At 37.1% G+C, this 18,545-nt stretch overlaps 1 long non-coding RNA gene across 1 annotated transcript in view; it reads left to right on the top strand.

Moving 5' to 3' along the window:
* The first annotated feature begins 5,894 nt into the window (after positions 1 to 5,894).
* The window catches only part of LOC146443257 (uncharacterized), a 32,171-nt gene continuing 19,520 nt past the window's right edge, over positions 5,895 to 18,545 (top strand). The window contains exon 1 of the long non-coding RNA XR_014846501.1: positions 5,895 to 6,082. This is a non-coding gene — a long non-coding RNA (uncharacterized LOC146443257). The remainder of the gene's footprint in view (positions 6,083 to 18,545) is intronic.

Below are 18,545 nucleotides of genomic sequence, written 5' to 3' on the forward strand. Positions count from 1 at the left end.
TTAATTTTCTTCTTGTGATCATTACTGGCATGCACATAAATTTGAATGTGAGAGTGATGTCAGTATATACAGGGCACAGAGGGCTTGAGGCTGTTCCTTTAATAGTCTCAGCAAAAATCCATAGTGTCAAGTGATTCATAAGACATGTGTGATCAATGGTTTGTCAGCAAAAAACTGATAGACATTTTCTCCATTGCAGTATTTCCCAGAAAACACAGCAGAGACAGCTGCGCTTAATGCAATTTTAACTGAGGGTTGTCTATAGAAGGCTTGTTGAGGCCTAAATTTAAAAAAATACAAATAATTTGCATTGTACCAAAAGTGAAGGTCAGATGAAGAACAGTTTTGTTGCTGTTATGTACTTACCTTTAATAGAAATCAGTAGCTGAATGTTAGAGTACCTTGAAGCCTATTCTTGAAACTGTGGATAAACCACTAGGGGAAGTGCCCTTGATTTTCGGATGCTTTGTGAAGTTTAGGAGAACTGCATTTTTATTACAAACTTCTTAATGGGGCTTTGATGAAATTGTAAGCCTGAATGGTCACTAATATTTGAAGACACATCACTAGGGTTAATAGTAGACATAGTTTTCCATAAAATATTAACTATTTACTATGAAAACAATATTCTGTATTCTACTGGATCTAAACCATGTCTACTTATTTTAAAGGTTTACCATTAGTCTATACAATTTTGGCATTGAAATAGTCGGGCTCAGTTTAAGTTATGACTACAAATATTATTAATTCTAGTATAAAATTAGAGCTTTGAAGGTTCAGCCCTCCTGAACCTTCATCAAGGCAATTAAGTGCCATAGCCTCATTACTCTGCAATTAAAGTATTGTACTCTTTTGACATACTTTTAATAATAGAATGGCTTGGATTGAAAGAGACTTTAAAGATCGTCTAGTCCAACACCCCTGCCATGGACATGGATACCTTCAACAAGACCAGGTGGCTCAAAGTTCCATCTAACATCCAAATTCACTGAGATCAGGTATGGATGTTCTTTAGAGTGGTATTCTTTTTTTAATTAATGGAATACAAGCCCTGAGTATAACTGGAGAGGCACAGAGAGATTATCTTCATGGAATGTGAAGTCCAGAGTGGGGTGGGGAGTGGGGAAAGGCATGGGTGGGAGGAGTCTCTTAGTGCATGTAAGAGACTGAAAACCTGTGATGCTTGTGAAAGGAGTTCCAAAGGTTTGGGCAATATGAAGAAATGCCACTGGCATGGAATGGATTACTTAGCAGAATGAAGAAATATTTTGGAAGGACCCATATGATAAACTACCTAATTTTCCTTTGATCTTGAAAGCTACATTTGTCTGTTTTTTCATTTCTCCATCTATTGTGTGCAGCTCCCGCTGGTTTTGTCAGGTCTGCTATTAGACATGTAAGCTCCTAAGGGCCTGGAACGTGTTTGCCTGTGTGTTTCCCGAAAGCCACTCTGAGCACTACTCATAAATAATACATTTGTGCAGTCTGCACACTGTCTGACCCAACATAAGTTCTCTTTTTTTTTTCAGAAGAGAATCACTGAAGACCTGTGCACATACACACTAAATTATCTTCTCTAAGAAATATGAGAAGACCCCTTTTATGTGGGGCAGACTGCTAGTCACCTCAGCTGTCAGTAAATAGTTAGAATTCTGGCTGGAGCACCAAGCAGACACACCAGCATTCCAGCGCTCAGCCCGCTCGCCTCTGCTTTGAAATTAGGCCTTTGCAACACTGGGCAGCTGCTGCTTTTCAAAAGTATGAACAAAATGTAGTCAATGAGGAACAGAAACTATACAAACAATTGAAAACATTAGTCTGAAAATCAAGTGTGCACTATGACCCATATGTTTAACCTGTCCAGGACTGATGCAGAAACTCATAAGAGACAGTAAAAGACATCATACTAATACTAATAAATACTAATACTAAAAGGAAGAACACTCAGAAAGCAGATTTCTTTGCCTTAATTTTCTTAAAAAAATTTGTTGTAATATATTATTGGCTAGAATAAGAATGCTAGAAACTACTCCGTGTGTCTGAAAAATTGCAAAGGAAGAAATTAAATAGACCTTTAATTTCTGTTTCTCCTGATGACAAGACAATTCCTCTTTCTGTCCTCCATAATGCAACCAGCATTTGAACATGGAGTACTGTTGTGCATTTTGTAAAATTTTAATACAGATTATAAAACAGAATGAGATTTTTTTCCCATATGCACAGAGAAAACATCTTTGGACCCCCTAAATTCAAATGTACTCTGAAGAACTGTGTGAAATATCAAAAATGTACTTTTGATCCTTTCATAATCTAATTATGTTATTTTGTAATTTATTAGGTAAAGACAGGAGCAAAGAGTCAAAGCCCTTCTTATACCACCTGGATACTCAGTATGTCATGGTTAGCGTTCTAGAGACACAACAATCTGTATGTCTTCTGCCAGCCATCATGGTTGAAGAGCTACTTCTACTTGCCCTGGCCTTTGAACCACCATGGGAATTTCATTGAGTGGAGAAGCATGGCATTAGACCTATCCATTCCAGGTTCCTTAAGTGTCAGAAGGAAACGTTGTCTGGAGATACATCAGAAATGCATGCTGTGATCCAGGCTGGGATCGCTCTGACAGGCGAAGTTCCATATACCTCGTAGGTCAGTTGACATGAACATAACCTCCTTTTTTATATAATTCTAGGGAATAATATGTACTAAAAAAAAGATAATTTGATTAAAGTAAGTAGGTTTATACGGTTAAATTGAACCACCCAGTTTAGATGGTACAAATAGGAAGTGTTCAGAGATTTAAAAAGCCAGAAATTTGATTCATAAAGCAGTTATGATTTCAAAATGTCAAGGGGGATTAGTGAAGCTGTAAAGGAATAGCAATAGTAAATTTGGTTCTTTAGGTTGGTCATTTATCTAAGTAAACAAGATAAATATAATTTAGAGGCATAGTGCAGAGACTATGCTTTTTGAAAAACAAAAACAAGTTCCTGTGAGAAAATACCTAGACACATGTAAGAAGTAATCCTTGATTTTATTCTAGGTGCTGCAGCTCTATTTGTGGCTGTTAAAGAACCATTTTCTTGTACTGAGTGTAAAGTGTAAAATTCATTATCTTGTGTGGATGAAAGGAGACATAAAAATGCACACTGCGTTGTCTACCTTCAAGTAAAGCAATGAGATTAAAATGAGACTGCTAATTACAAAGACATTCTAAGTAGCAGCTGAAACTTAGGCTGCTTACAATTAACACATCAGTTGTTCAGTGTTCATCCGTATCCCTGACTGAAAAAAAAAAAAATTAAAACACCATTTTTACCAACACATAAAGAAACAAACACAATGATTGGTGGTTTATTGGCACTCTAACAGATGATACCAAAAAGAACACTGTTTAGAAATTATAAATGGTGTCAGTATTAAAAAAGTAGTGAATGAAGAAGAAACAAGTTAAATGCAAACTATTAGGAAGTCAGGCTGAAATTATTTTGACAAGCAATTTACTGAACCAAAAATAACCAACCTCTTTTTCAAATATATGAGAAGCTTTCTTATTAATGGAAGTCAAACTAGAGTTTTTCTACTTAGTAAAAAGATGACTGAGACTGTAAAATGAATGAATAGGAAACAAGTGTTCACCATTTCCCATTCAGTAATAAGTGCATCCAAAAATATAATGACGCTGAAAATTTTAATACAATTAAAATATTTTTTCCATAAAATTAATAATGAAATTATGAATTTTCTTGCCACAGGGTGAGGTGAAAAATAAAGTGATAAGATGAAAAATGCAAGAAGATTCAGATTAAAATTTAAACTAATTTATGGACACAGGTCCACTGGTGTCAGCTAAAGATGATGGCCTGCAGGCAATCAGCAGCTCAGGAAGCTCTTAAACCATTGCTGGCTGGAGTCTAAAAGGAATAGACCCATTCTGGGTACTTGTGCTGTTTTGTATATGCTTCTCTTCAGTACCCGTTATTAGACTCATTTATAGATACAAGACTTTATACTAAACAGCCCTCCAGGTTTGAGTTGGCACTACTTTTCTTGAGGTCTTAAGTTGAGACCTACAGCATGGAGTAAAATACAAATATCTTTGTGAATTGCTGTGATAAAATTTGTTATTTTTGTGAAACAGAAAAAGACCAAAACTGCAAAATGCAGCTGATATTTATATAGCTGAAAAAGAGCACTGCAAATTGTTACTTCCACAGAATATAGCCACATTATAATGAGCTATGATATTTAATCTAAAACATAAATGTTGTTTTCTAACTTTCCTAGCATTTTGCATGTGGTGAGACATTGGTGTCTCCTAGTTGATAATTAACTCTTCTGAAAACTGAGTATAGAGAATTTGTTTTGCAAATTTAATTTCTAGGAAAGCTCTTAGATGCTGAAATATATGCAGAGGTTTTCATTAAAATCCTTCTCATTTGTTTTTATAGGTATTATTCTTACTGCTTACATTGATCTCATGTATTTTAGAACTTGTTTAGGACTGAGAATGTCTTTGGCACTTCATGAACCAGAAATGTTGGTTTTCTGAAAGGAAATTAAAGGTGACATCACTGGCATAGTGGGAGGATTGGTCTGAGTATGAAACATTTGAAGATACTTTACCTAAATCTTAAGGTACTGTGTTGAAATAATTTTTCTTATTTTGCACAAGTTTATATTACATCAAGCCATCCAGCTATGACAGTAAAGTGGTAGGTACAATCTAGTGAATATTAAACATACAAACATCAGCTCTACATACAACACATAATTTTTCTTTAATATTTACTAAAGCCCATCTGTTGAAGACTGTTGCAGTGACCTTAGCTCATACGAGCTTGGAGGCTGATATACCTGAGGAAGCCCCCTAGGTCTGAAGAGACCTTTAGCTCAGGGTGAAAAAAAGATGTTCCCCCAAGACACCTTGCAGCCAGCCTCCTCAGTATGCATCAGGGAACAAGAGTATTGGTTTTTGAACTTCTCCTCCTCTTTATCCTTATGGAGTTAATAACTAGAACGTTCTACTCTGTTCCTTCTACCCAAAGTTTATTATTGGTTTTCAAAGTTCTGTACCCTCCCCCCTTGTTTCCCCATTCCCTGGCTTCCCTGCCAATCCTGCATCCCTTGTGTCCCGGTTGCATCTCCCATGCAAACTCCTCCCATCCTGCACTCCCCTCTTAACCCCATGTTTGCTTCCGTTCTGCGCTCTGCGCGCTCGAGAATCCAGCTTGCCCCGTTCCCTCCAACCCGTCCCGACTCCATGCGCCCTCGCCGCCCTGCTGCTCCTCAATAAACCCTGGATTTCGAGACACAGAGACTACATCTCCTTAATCGCCTTGTCTCCTGTTTTTCTCCGTCTCGGGTGAAATCAGCTCCCGTGCCCGTGGCGTCCCGGCGGCACCCGGTCTGGAGTTGCGCGGGAGGTTTGCTGCAGCAGCCTTCTTTTGTGGGGTTTCTGGGCTCGCCGCTCTCCCCAGAGAGAGAAACCTCAGAAGACATCCCAAGAGAAACCTTGTTAGTGTTTAGCTATATTGCATATTCAATTAGAACATTATTAATAGTTAGTAGGGTCAAGAAATTTGTTTTTCTGGATGTCTCCTATCAAACAGATCAATAAGGCAGGATGATAGCTTAATAAAAATAATAGTGATAGGTGGTTCTATCTATTGTATATCATCATGACCAAGATATTACAGAGAATCATCATCATAATCTTGAAAGAGTTATCTTAATTATCTACATTTTGCAAGAAATCTCAGTTATGACGACTCTTGTAAAGGATTATATGCTCATATTTTCCACAAACTATCAGAACTTCCAGTGTTTGTGAAGCAAGTACTTCATAGCATACACAGATAATATTTCAATCATGTCTTTTTAATCTGTCTTTCAGAATGAATAAGGTTGAAGAAATCAAAACCCAACAGAGGTGCCCTCCCAGTAATTTAGGGACTTGCTGTTTCTTACCAAATAACACAAGTATCATATCTTCAGTAGCAGTCAGAACAGCTTAGAGAATCTCTCTACTTTTTGTATCACAGCTATACAGAACTGCTTCATCTTCTTATCTGAGATCTAGGTAAGTGCAAAAGAAGAAGAGGGTATTAGATCCATGGGGCATTAACAAGGGTCATGGACAATTTAATTTTCTTTGTTCTACTCTGGCACAGGGTCTACCTTTACAAAAACAACTTTATTAGCAAATATTGTGCTGATTTACAGCATCCTGTATTTTCCCTTGTTTTAAAATATGTAAACTGTCTTACATGAAAAATTATGTCTTTCAGCCTAAGATATTCAGACTCGCTTTGGGTCTTTAATAATGAAGATGTAGGCATAATAAATGTAACTGTTTGCTAAGCTCTTTGGGGTTCATAAAAACAAGTTCACGTGTTTGAGTATTTATATTTGTATGATGGCTATTTCAATATACATGAAAGGAAAAGAGGAAGAACAGGTTGATGCAATGATTGTTTTTATTTTTATTTTTAACAGAAACTACTGGTTATTACACTATTTTTGTACTTTTAGTACAATTTGCTGAAGTGAAAAATATATAAAGTCAAATGCTCACTGAAAAACAAATATTTAAAGCAAATTTATTTTCCTCAGCACATTGTGGATCTTAAATAATGAAGAGGACATGTGCAGTGTGTCTTGCATGGGAGACAAGAGCTTTATGAGTTTTTGCAGTTTGACAGACCTTAAGATAGCTAGTTCCCCAAGACTTAGTCCCGTTCACAAGGATCTTTGATATTTGGCCGATTAGTCTAAAAATACCATTTATTAGACACAGAAAATAACAAACATACAAACATAGAACAGATTGACACACATAGACACACAATGAATGCATAATTGCAACACTATAATAGCTAAAATGCAATTATGGGGTAAAAGCTTGCTTGAACTATAAAAATAGTTAAAAATGCAAGAAATGCTTGCTTGAGCTAGCTGAAATGCAAGTTAAGAAAGGTACCTATAAGTTAGACGGAATAATACGATTTAGGAAACAAATGATTTTACCAAATCCAATTTTGGAGCTGGAATACATTAAGACTTCCTCACTCAATCCCAGGGAAGTAACCACAGGGCTGTGTCCAGACACCTGGGGAGAAACTTTCCTTCATGCTCCAATGTCCATGTACAAAGCTCCTACCTTTTTCTGAGATTTGTGAGGTTTTTATAGGAAAAAAGTGTGTATTTGTGGTCACTGAAACTTTTTCACATTCTCTCTACATTCCACAGGGGAACTTTCAGTCGCCAGCACCAGGTAGCTGTTGATTAGGCTATCAACCTAATCTGAGCCATCCATTTCTTGGGACCGATCAGGTAGAGAGAGAAGGGGGAGGGGGGAGCATCCTGCCACACAGTGTGATCCAAATAAATAATTATTCAGGACATTTGCTCATGTCAAAAGTTGTGTTTAAAGGGAAGGCAAACACTCATTTAAAACAAGTGTGCTTTAAACATGAGAATGAATCTGCTTCACCACTTTCTCTATCTTGATTCTCAAGGATTCTTAAGAAAATGGGTTTAACCCTCATGCTGTGCTCTCATCTGACAGAGAAGCCTCCTTCAATATGACATTTAGAAGGCAAACATTGTATTATATGATTTGTAACTTCAGACAGGATTTGCTAAACTATATTTTTTCTCTAAATATTAGTAAATCCAAGCTGTAAATAGGCTTAAATTTTTGATACTTAAAGGTGAACTGGAATTTACTTTAGATGACTGGGTTTGATGCATGGATGGCTTACACAGGTGCCATTACTTTTTTGTGGTAAAATAAATTAGAATAGTTTTAGAGATAACTTTAAAGGTCACCTGCTAATTATCTATGCCGAACATCTTCAAATGATGTGACATATTGCAGAGAAGCACAACCAAGAGTAGTGTTGGAATCAGTGAACTTTATAATCAAAGGGATGGTAAATGGTAAAGGTTTACCTGGAAAAAATGAGCAATATTAACTACTCAGATCAACCATTATCTTCTGTGCTGCAAAGCTGAGTGCCTTGTTTATGCACCATATTATTCTTTGACCTTTTTCTTTCTTTATTTTTATAGCTTTTTTATTTTTTCTAGATAGGCATATGAGTAGCATGAACAAAAGTGTCACTCGCAGTTCTGAGGCAATTAACGCTTGTAGGGAGAGTCACTCAACAACGACAATGTACCTTAGATTTGACATGACCATACACCTAAAACCATTTTCCTTCCTCTGACACCCTGAAATCAAAACTCTCAGCTTCTCTTTGTTTTGTGATGTTTTTCTGAGATTGTTTAAAGGACAAAATAAACCAAGCTTTCATTTTTACTTCTATTTTGAACTCCCTGGCAAGACTTAAATTAAGCTATCTGCAGAGAAGTGTCTAGAAATCTAGAAATCTAGAAATCTAGAAATCTAGGAAACTAGAAATCCCAAAGTGACATCCTGCAACCAAAATGCATGAGTAGTGTGGACACAGTTTGGCCATCTGTGAAGTCCTGTTGTTTAGGGACAATTTAGGGCATTACAGTACTAAAGAAATTTTGTGAATATTCTTTTGTATATAGTTTTGAAAAAATAAACATTTTCCAGAGTGCAATTTAAGATTTGATAGCCAAACACCAAAAAGAGGGCATGCAAAATTTCTAAAACTCTAGACCTTATGAACTTTAGCTTGTCCAGTTAAATAATGCATTTGATTACAAGATGTATTTTGCACCTTCTTTCAGTATAATTTCAAAATTTCTCATCAAATCATTGTACTCACTTGATATCATATCACTTTGCCTTTTCCCTCTCACGTCCTGACTGAAGTAAAATGACATCTATTTCCTAATGAAAGGAAACATTCTAATCAGTCATCTGAATAATTGTGTAGAAACTTACAGTATTTTGAGGGTGATTCACAGCAAATAAATTTGTATGAATAACTTCCTGTGAAAAAGAAAGGTAGATATAAATTGCACTAATGAGACCCAACCCTGTTTTGGAGAGAGCTCAGAGCTTCAGTTTTAGGAGCAAGGAGCTGAGGCAGGAGGCAGACCATGGACACCACACTGGGTGGGGGCTGTGTCCCTGCAGAGTGGTGATCACTCTGTGCACACTCTACGAGTGTGAAGGTCCACATCTGCACCCTGAGCAGATTTAAAGGGCCAAACTCTGGGTTCAGAAGGGTAGATGCATTACATCCCTGTCTTGGTCTCATGCTGTGCAAAATAGGAGGCTAAAACTTGTACACTTCTCAGTTTTATATACATAAAGTGTAAAAGAAATAGTCAACTTTTCCTATAAAAGCAGCCTTAAAAGCTTGGGCATTTTAGAGGCTATGTCATTTTACAAAAGACTTCAAGAATTAGCTTCATGATCTGTTTCATGAAAGACTTACAGGAGTAGAAACTGGAAGTGCAGTGTGGAGCTGTAAGGCATCTCCAATGAGCCATGATGTGTTTGGATAAGCTCTATATCTCTTCGTCTGGAAGCTGAACCCCATCCTAAATTTAGGCAGTTCTTATGTGATGAAATACATTTTTTTCTATCATTAAAATCCATAGGACTGACATTATTTTCTTGGAATCATCCATGGAAATTTCATTTGTTTACCTGAGTGTTAGCAAAAGGGAGAGAGAAAAATTTGTCTGAAATGATTTTAACTTAAAAATTGGAGAGCTGTTCAGAAGGGTCAAGTCTTTCTTTTCAGGCTGATGATGTATTTATGTAATTAACCTTGTTATGTTGACATTTCATCTTAAAGCCATATTTCAAATTTCACTTTTGTTTGAGTTGTTGTAGAAGTTCCATTCATTATCTGATAGACATCAGGAGAAAGCATGTAGAAATTCAGATTATCAGACACATTTCTTAGCTCTTTAAGGGATGTCAGACTGTAGCATAGTTTTCTGTGATTCTCTTTAGTCACTGAGGATTTTGAAATCCTAATTTTATCTACATGAAATTTTCATATAAACCAGAAATGTCTGACTTGGTGGAAAAAGAACCACAATAAGATCTATTACTATCATATGTATGTGTCATCTTTCTAAACATGTGCTCTTTGATGAATGTCATCTATACTGCATTTGCACAGGGCAATGTAAGAAGCTCCCTAAACCCCTTGGATTATGTGCGTGGTATCAAAACTATTTACCTAAATCTATCTGCTTATTCAGATTGAAGAATATAATTCTGAAATCTAGTGATAAAATCATTAATATCTTCTCAGCAGCTAATATGCACTAAGCTCCTTATACACACTCCTTTACTCCCCAATTCTCAGAAACAATAGAAGTAAAATCTGAAATAATATGTTCTTTATTGACATAATTTTATATTTCGTTTCCTGACAGAATAATTTAAAATATCTTCATATATTTAATTCAATTGATTAATATCATAGTAGCAAAGATTACACTAAAATATGAGAGGTCACCAAGACATCAGACTTGGCAAAATTAAATATCATTGCTTGAAATAGAAAAATACATCAACATAACTAAGCTGCCTTGAATTAATAAAATGACATTACTACTCCTGTCTGACTAGGGTGAATTTCACAGCTTTTTTTCCCTGATTTTGCAGCCTCAATAGTGTGATTGCAAATTGAAGTTCCATCCTAAATTTGTTTCTGTTCCTGTTCTGTCAGTTTTTGTAGCCTAGTTCTCTATTAAAAGCATGCATAGATGCATGAAGGCAGTTTTAAGTTCTCCCCCTTTTTTTTCTGTTAAATTAGTCTGAAGGAGTTTCAATGCAACCACAAGCAGCCTCCATACAACACATGGCACAATTGCAGAACATTGTCTACTCCATTACACAGCTACTTCAATGGAGTTAGAGATCACCAGACCACCTTCTGGCCTGCTAAATCTCCATCCATAGAATCTATTGTACTTGTGCAGACACAGCAGAGCTATGAGGATTTAGCCATCGAAATAAAATTTAGGAAGCTGATACCATTTTCTTTAGAGCACGTGGATATGTGGAAAGGGTTTTCCCATGGGAACTCAGAATCATTAGTATGGCTCATGCTTGTAATTTAAACCCACATTTATGCTCAGTGTCCATACACACATGTGAAGCACTGAGTGTCAGACAATGTTCAAGACGCTGAAGGGTCCACCGTATCCCGTCCAACTAGGGCCACAAGGTAGTTTTCAGGATGACAGTCAGTAAAGGACTAATCTCCAAAGAGCCATATGTCCAAGATCCAATCTCCCTAGCAAAGCTCTGGGCACATGATCAGCCTATTGCTTATCAACCTGAAGATTTCTTTCCAGTAAGAATTCTGAGGAAAGGAGAGGAACAGAATGCTTTCTGATAGTTCTTTGTAATGGTCATTGGTGTAAGTTCCAATAATGAGATTGTCCAAGCAACAGATCAAAAGTATTATACTATTATTTCCTTTCTCTCTCTCCCCGCACTAGAAAGAAATGTAATTTTATTCATGCTAATAATCAAATTAAAAGGAAAAGTCATCCAAATCTACTTTACCTACAGTTCTTCTTTCCCTAAGTTTTTGGCACACTTCTGCAGATCAGTGTGTACACAGTGTCATATTTAGAAAAACTGAACAAAACTTGCAACACACTTGTCTGGGACAGATTACTGAGTACAGACAGTCACTGGTGCAATAGAGGCTGCAAGAGCTTGTAGAGTGGGAGCTGTAGCACTGTACCTTATCTACTGCTCATTAATAATACCTGCACCCATTCACTTTTAAAGAAATGATATAGCCAAAAATTCTAATAAAACCTGCTAAGTGCTTTATGAGTTGCTGGGATATTTTTAGTTTTATGCAATTGAGCATGTGCTGAAATAACCTAGTGTGGCATCAAATGAGTTAATGCACCCCACATTAACATGTGGGGTGTATTAACTCATTTGATGCCACACCCCACCCCAACATTAACAAATGAGTTAATGTTGTACCCCACAGGTGTCTTGAAAACCACAGAAGTTATTGAATAAGTTCTAGGCTGTTTACTGAATATGTTGGGTGGTAAATCAGAATGACCAGTAAGGATCTAACAACCTAATGGTTGGATTATTTTGTAGGTGAGGAAATAGGCTGTTTTTACTGAAAAGATCAACTGAGTAGGGGAACATGATCTCTGATATAATCTTCTTCTTCACACGAGTCTTGCCAGTGCTACTATTCATATGTAAACTGAAGGAGTTGGAACAAGCTTCACTTTCCTTCTCATCCAGATTTTTACACCTGAGTCAAATAGGAGACATTATTTAAAACTATCATGAGGGGAAATCTCCTGGACAGTGGCCAAATCTCCCCCATCTTCACTTTTCTCCAAGTCGTTGCCAGCTTGTTTGGAATTTAAATTCTGATTTCCAGCTTGATGGCACAATGAACTGTCACTGGACCTGCTGACTGGGTCAAATTAAAATCTTTCAAATTTTTTCACTATTGAAAGACTGAAAATCTTCTACATCCCTTTGCAACTGTTTTATTCCCACCCCCAACAATCTCCAGGCATTTTGCTTGTCAAGCAGCCCAGTAGCAAATGTGCTGGTTTTGTTTGACCTATATTACAATGCAAAGCTACTTGGTTCTTTAATTCACTGCCAAATAAATCTGTTATCTCTGGATAAAGGGAACTAGGCCAAATGGTGATAAAGTCTCAGGGATGAAATGAGATTAAGCCAGTTCTACCTCACCTTGCTATTTGCTAATTATATATGCACTGGTCAGCAGGGCTTACTGTCTGTCTAATCATATGTCTAAAGGTCAATTAAAAGGGGCTAATGTCCACAAATTAATATCCAGGGAAAAGTATCAATTGGCATCGAGTTATACCTGTCTTTTTCTTTCTTTTTGTCTTTTCAAGACATTTTTGGGATATGATACATAATATATAAAATTATAATGTGCTTTTAAAACACAAGAGGATTTATCTCTTTTTTGTTTTCTTTAAAATTCAAAATCACTTTGCAAACAGAATTCTAATGCAGAACTACAATCAGGTCAAAGAGCTACCTCATTTCTTTGTTAATTAACACTTGGCAATATTGTTAAGGAAAGCATTACTCAGAGAGCTGGAGTCATGTTAGCACCAGAAACCTCTCCGGGGCATCAAACAATGCTGAGAGGCTTTCATGAAAGCCTTTTTAGAGCAGTGTCTCACTATACATCTTTGTTGTCACTGCATAAACAAATGCAGATCCCTCTGTAAAATGGTTGCATTATAAATAAACTTAGTAGGCAAGTTTGTTTGGCTTGCTGAGGGAGAGAGAAGGGGAGAGCAGGGGTTTATCAACTCCTGACCTGCCCTGCTTGAAAATACAGTCAACAGAGAAAGCTGCAGACAAGGGCAGTGGTGTAACCAGGAGACACACTGCTATTTTCAGACTGCCCCAGTGCATCCAGTCAAACTGAGCACTGCCTCTCCTGCAGCCTTTTCCATCTTGGCCCAAGCGGTTCTTTCACAGACATCAAGGCACCTGGGCAAAACAAGTGCAAGTGGCAAGAGGATCAGGTCCTCTTGCAGTCCTGTCCAAGCAGCTCCTCTGGAGGCACCATCTGCTGCTCAGCAGGTGAGAGGATTTGCAGCCTTACAGCTGCTCTGCTCTGAAACATGCACCTTGCCAGCCTCCCATCCCCCCATTTCAAAGGAGGGAGTAGACCAAAAAATGATGAGGAGAGGCCTAGTACACAGAGGCCACAAGAAAGAGATCTGAGAAGGCAGTGAATAAACCAGGAATGAAGCATGGCAAAAGAGAAAGGCAATGTAGATAGAAGGGAAGGGCTGTCAGAGAGATACCTCTAGCTGAAATGTCCTATAGTTGAAACAGGTGCAAGAGACATGCAGGGAAAAAGGGTATCAAAACACTAAAACAGACAAGTTAGAGCACAACTGGTCTTTTGAATTTCACAGTTCACAGGTTAGAAGCAAGGAGTGGGGTATGTAGGTTCAAAATAAGAGCCCACACAATCTGAAAGATAGAAAGCTCAAGAAATGCCAGTTCCAGGCAGTATAATTTCTTTGAGAAAGGACACATATGGAATAAGTTGTCATCAAAGCAATGAGCATTAGCAGATGTCTAGACATCTGCATGAAAAGAGAGGCACTGTTGGTATAGTATGATAACATAGGGAGGTGAGATTGCATTTAAAAGTGGACTGTCTTTTTAAGAAAGAATAGCTCCCTGCATCTTTGCAGGAGCAGATTGACATTCTTCTTAAAATCTAGCTACTGTAACATTGTTCTTTCAAATGCTCTGAGATAATTTAATCAGAACTGCTAATGCAGTAATTTGAGTTCTTCTAGCAGATACTTTCACTTGTTCTCAAATCAGAAGTAACCAGAGCATCTTGTTTCAACCAAAATATATTATCTGTCTTCAGTGTCACTCATTTACTTCTGGATACCACATATTTTGTAGACAGGCATCCACTACCCTTAGATACTGACACACTGGAATGTGGGCCATGCATGCCTGCTACTCTGTTGCAGTAACTGATCACTACCACTGTTTACACACCAGGAAAAGCTGAGAGAGCTGGGACTGTTCAGCCTGCATTAGAGAAGGCTCAGGAGGGATCTTGTCCTTGTATCTAAATATCTGAGGCAAGGTATAGATGGAGCCAGGTTCTTTTCAGTGGTGTCCAGTGACAGTACAAGAGGCAATGGGCACAAATTGAAACATGGGAGATTTTACCTGGACATAGGGAAACACTTTTTTACTGTGTGCTAACTGAGCAATGGCACAGATTGTCCAGAGAAGGTGTGGAGTCTCCAACCTTGTGGATACCAAGAAACTAACTCCACATGTTCTTGGCAACCTGCTCTAGGTGGCTTTTCTTGAGCAGGGGAGTTGAACATGATGACCTCCAGAGCTCTCTTCCAAGCTCAACCATTCTGTGATTCTGTGATCTGATACAGTCATCTTTTGCGCAATTGACCCTATCTAAGGGGGACAAATACTGTAAGACAGAGCAAATGCAATATGTGAAAGGCTTTGACATTTGGCAAGTTTCAGTATTGCATAAGAAAGAACCAAACAAGCGAAATACTCTTATTCTAAATTTGATTCCAAACAGCACATGTAAAATGTGGATTACAGAAGTGCTTTGAAGGTCTGCTAATGAATATTCATGGTAAATGGCATTGTATTGAATGGGAAGAAGCAAATAGTATGGAAAGGAATCAATGTTAAGTCTTGCAGTAGTTAACATCTTTGTTAATGAACTGGAAAGTGGATTAATGTCATGTTAATGAAACTCACAAATGAGTATCTGTTGATCTGTTTCAGATATACATATTAAAATAATGGGGTGGGACCCCGTGGAAATGTAAGCTGGAAAGAAAAAAAAAATAGTTCAGGAAATTATGTTTTATCACAGAGGAAAATAAGTGAGTTTGCATCTGTACGCACAGAGATTGTGTGTATATATAAAATGAGAGAGTAACATGAAGGAATAATTTTGAAAACCAATAAAAGTGTGAAAAGTAAATTAAATGTGGAAAGTTAATTAACTCTGGTTTGAGAGACAGCAACACATAAACCCATGTAGTTTTAGGCTTCCTACTATTTCTTTAAGGGTCTTAATTATCCTTCATTCCATAGTTTTAAGGTATCTCAAAATCTCAAGAACATTCTCAACCATATTTTAGCTTTGCAAGGAAAATACTTTTAAGACAGTTATTTGAATATGCTATTATTTTTATCTTATAGGTAGGCAACCTATGGATACAGGAAGGTTAGTACCTAGAACCAATAGAGGACTTTCCTAGTAGTAACTGTGTTAAAAGAAAATACAGATTGATTTGAAATTATTATAATGAATTCATGAGAGGCACCACCTCTGCTTCCTACCCTGTCTCTATTCTAAGCTCCACCAATTTAATGGAGGGAACATTTTCACAGCCAAGAAAACTGAACTCTGATCACCTCTGTGTGGACAGTACTTCCTAGCTAAGTTCTTTAACTAGTACTAAAAACCAATCTTGCCACAACTGCAGGAGGGAGTTTGAACTTATTAGCCAAAAATTAAAAAAGGACAAAGAGGACAAAGTAGGATTGTGGGTTTGAATGTAGGTAATATGACATGTAAAATGTATTTGATTCCAGAAAAGATGACCTAATTTCCTAAGTACTGAAATAAAATATAATTTTAAATAAACTTAACAGCAAGCAACATTTACAACTGCTTAACCTCTTTAATCAAGAATCTTTAGGAAAGGAATCATGTCACAAAACTGTAAATGCAGCAGTTACCTAAACCTGTGTAGCTCTCATTATTAAAGTTCCTGCAATCTTGATGACCTCCCTCTTCATCTACCAGAACTCTGCCTTCAATGAAGTTGTTAATGTGGCTATAATGCTTATAGACTCAGATGCTTCTGTGCCACATTGTCATAGTTCCTGATCTCCTTTAAGAGTCTAGGTCTTGGACTTCAAAATATTCTCATGTCACATAGTTCTATGAACTCCACCAGTACTCTTCCACCTCTTATTTGATGAAGATTTTTTATTTAAGGGGCAGAGGAGGTTTTGGGTTCACAGTAAACATTTGACAGACTGGTGGCTAGGAACTCTTCAAACCAAGCAATTGCATCCGCTATTCAAGGTTAGTCAGGGTTAGTCAATCCTCCTAACTTTAGGCATATAATTTACTTGTCTTTCAATGTTAAATTCCTGCTCTGAATAATCCCCTGGAGGAGCTTGTCTTTTTGCAATAATTATATAGGAAGCTTAAGGTGACTGGCCTCATATTTTAGTCATACTTAAAAGTCTAAAGTTGAATGCTGTTAAGGTCCCTTTCTTGTGTTTCTCTTTTCCTCAGAGTTCTAACTGCTTGACTGTTATTATGAAAAGACCTTTCTTTAAGAGAGGCTTTTTAGATACCTGGAAAAAGAAGAAGAATTCAGGACTGTGGATTCTACATAGAATGTAGAACAGAATGGCAGTTGTACAAAGGATCATGATTTCAGATATGCATTATTCTTCATATTTCATCTTGAATGACAGCCTATGCCACCATATTCATCCCCACTCCCCCATTTAACAGGGAATTGAATGTGGTAAACTGTATGCCTAGGGAACAGGGGTCGAGGTTTTATTAAGTACCTGAACCTTGTAGCAGCAATCTTTTAGATGGGTCATGTTTGTATTATTCACAGCACTGCATTGTAAAAATCGCAAGGCTGGTAACAGAAATAGATGTATAGCTTTGCATCTAATTGGAGATCAGATTCTCATCTTAATTTCTGAAACCACACAAACACTGACACATTAGATTCACATGGATGAAGTGAGACAGCAATAGCATTAAAATACAAGACAAGCATGGTCACTGAGCATGGTCCTGGACATTGTGAAAAAGAACCAACCAAGCAAATAGCCAACTTAACACAGTGTGGTGGCTATGCTAATTCACCTGGCACAGATCTATTAGAAATATAGAAACACAGTTAATTAGCCTAAATACAACACTTATCCCAAGCTAGGACTCAAGCATGGAACTCTGTAAGTTGCTGTGGAAAGCCCACATGGGCTGCTCAGTGGTCATTGCTTTGCCTGGCAATGCACAATGAAAGTCTGCCTTAAGGACCTCATTGGCATCTGGCTCTAAAGGATTTGCCTAAAATTACAGATGATATGTCTGGTTTTTTAGATAAATAAGTCCAAATCTTTTAATGCCCAGGCTAACATTTAAACCACCTTGCCATCCATTTCTGACAAAAATCATTGCACCTAGATCAACAAGTTAATAATACTTTGATATGTAACTGTTTAGAACATACACCCAAACCATTACAATTAGTTCTATATCTCTGATGGTGAGGGATATTGACAAATTTGAAGGAAATGGCAAAAAAAGTCACACAATAAAAAAGCCTGAGGGAAGGATACACAGGGGAAAGACTGAAAGAGCCAGATAATATATTTAGCAAGTTTAAATCATAATCAAGATGAAACATGGAAAGAGTCTATGTATATTTAAATTATGCAAAACCCGTGACAAAATAAAGATTATTTAACATAAAGAAGCAATGAAAAATGGGCCTGAACTAAAGTAAAAACTGCAAGCAAATTTCTGGAAAGTTACTGGATTGAGTTGAGTACATGTCAGAACTCCTGTGTTGTAAATTGTGTGTTTCAAGTCTCTGCCATCTCTTGGGGTGTGAAACTGACTCTTGAGAGAGAAGTTTGGGATGTTCCACTTTTCTCTAACATATAAATTTTGTCTGGACATTTTGCTGGAGTATTTAATGTGCCATACTGGTGAAAACTTGGACTAGATGAGTCTTGTGTTATTTGAGTGTCTGCTACCTGCAACTGAGCAAGACTTTTCAAGATTCCTGCCATCACTGACTAAAAAAATTTTGACTCTGTAATAGAGCATAAGAAATATAATTTCCTGGGATGTGGGTAATGATGCATTAATGAACTTTCCTTGTCCCATTAAATGCATCATGTGGGAAGAGTTTAATCCTTGTAAATAAGTAATAATCCTGTAAATGAAACTGACCAATTAAAAAATCCACATTACCAGTCAGAAGGAGTTGCAATCTAGATTAATCTCTTTCCTATG

This window comes from Lichenostomus cassidix, chromosome 1Aa (assembly GCF_008360975.1).
Source record: "Lichenostomus cassidix isolate B80296 chromosome 1Aa, HeHo_3.0, whole genome shotgun sequence".
Taxonomy (NCBI): Eukaryota; Metazoa; Chordata; class Aves; order Passeriformes; family Meliphagidae; genus Lichenostomus; species Lichenostomus cassidix.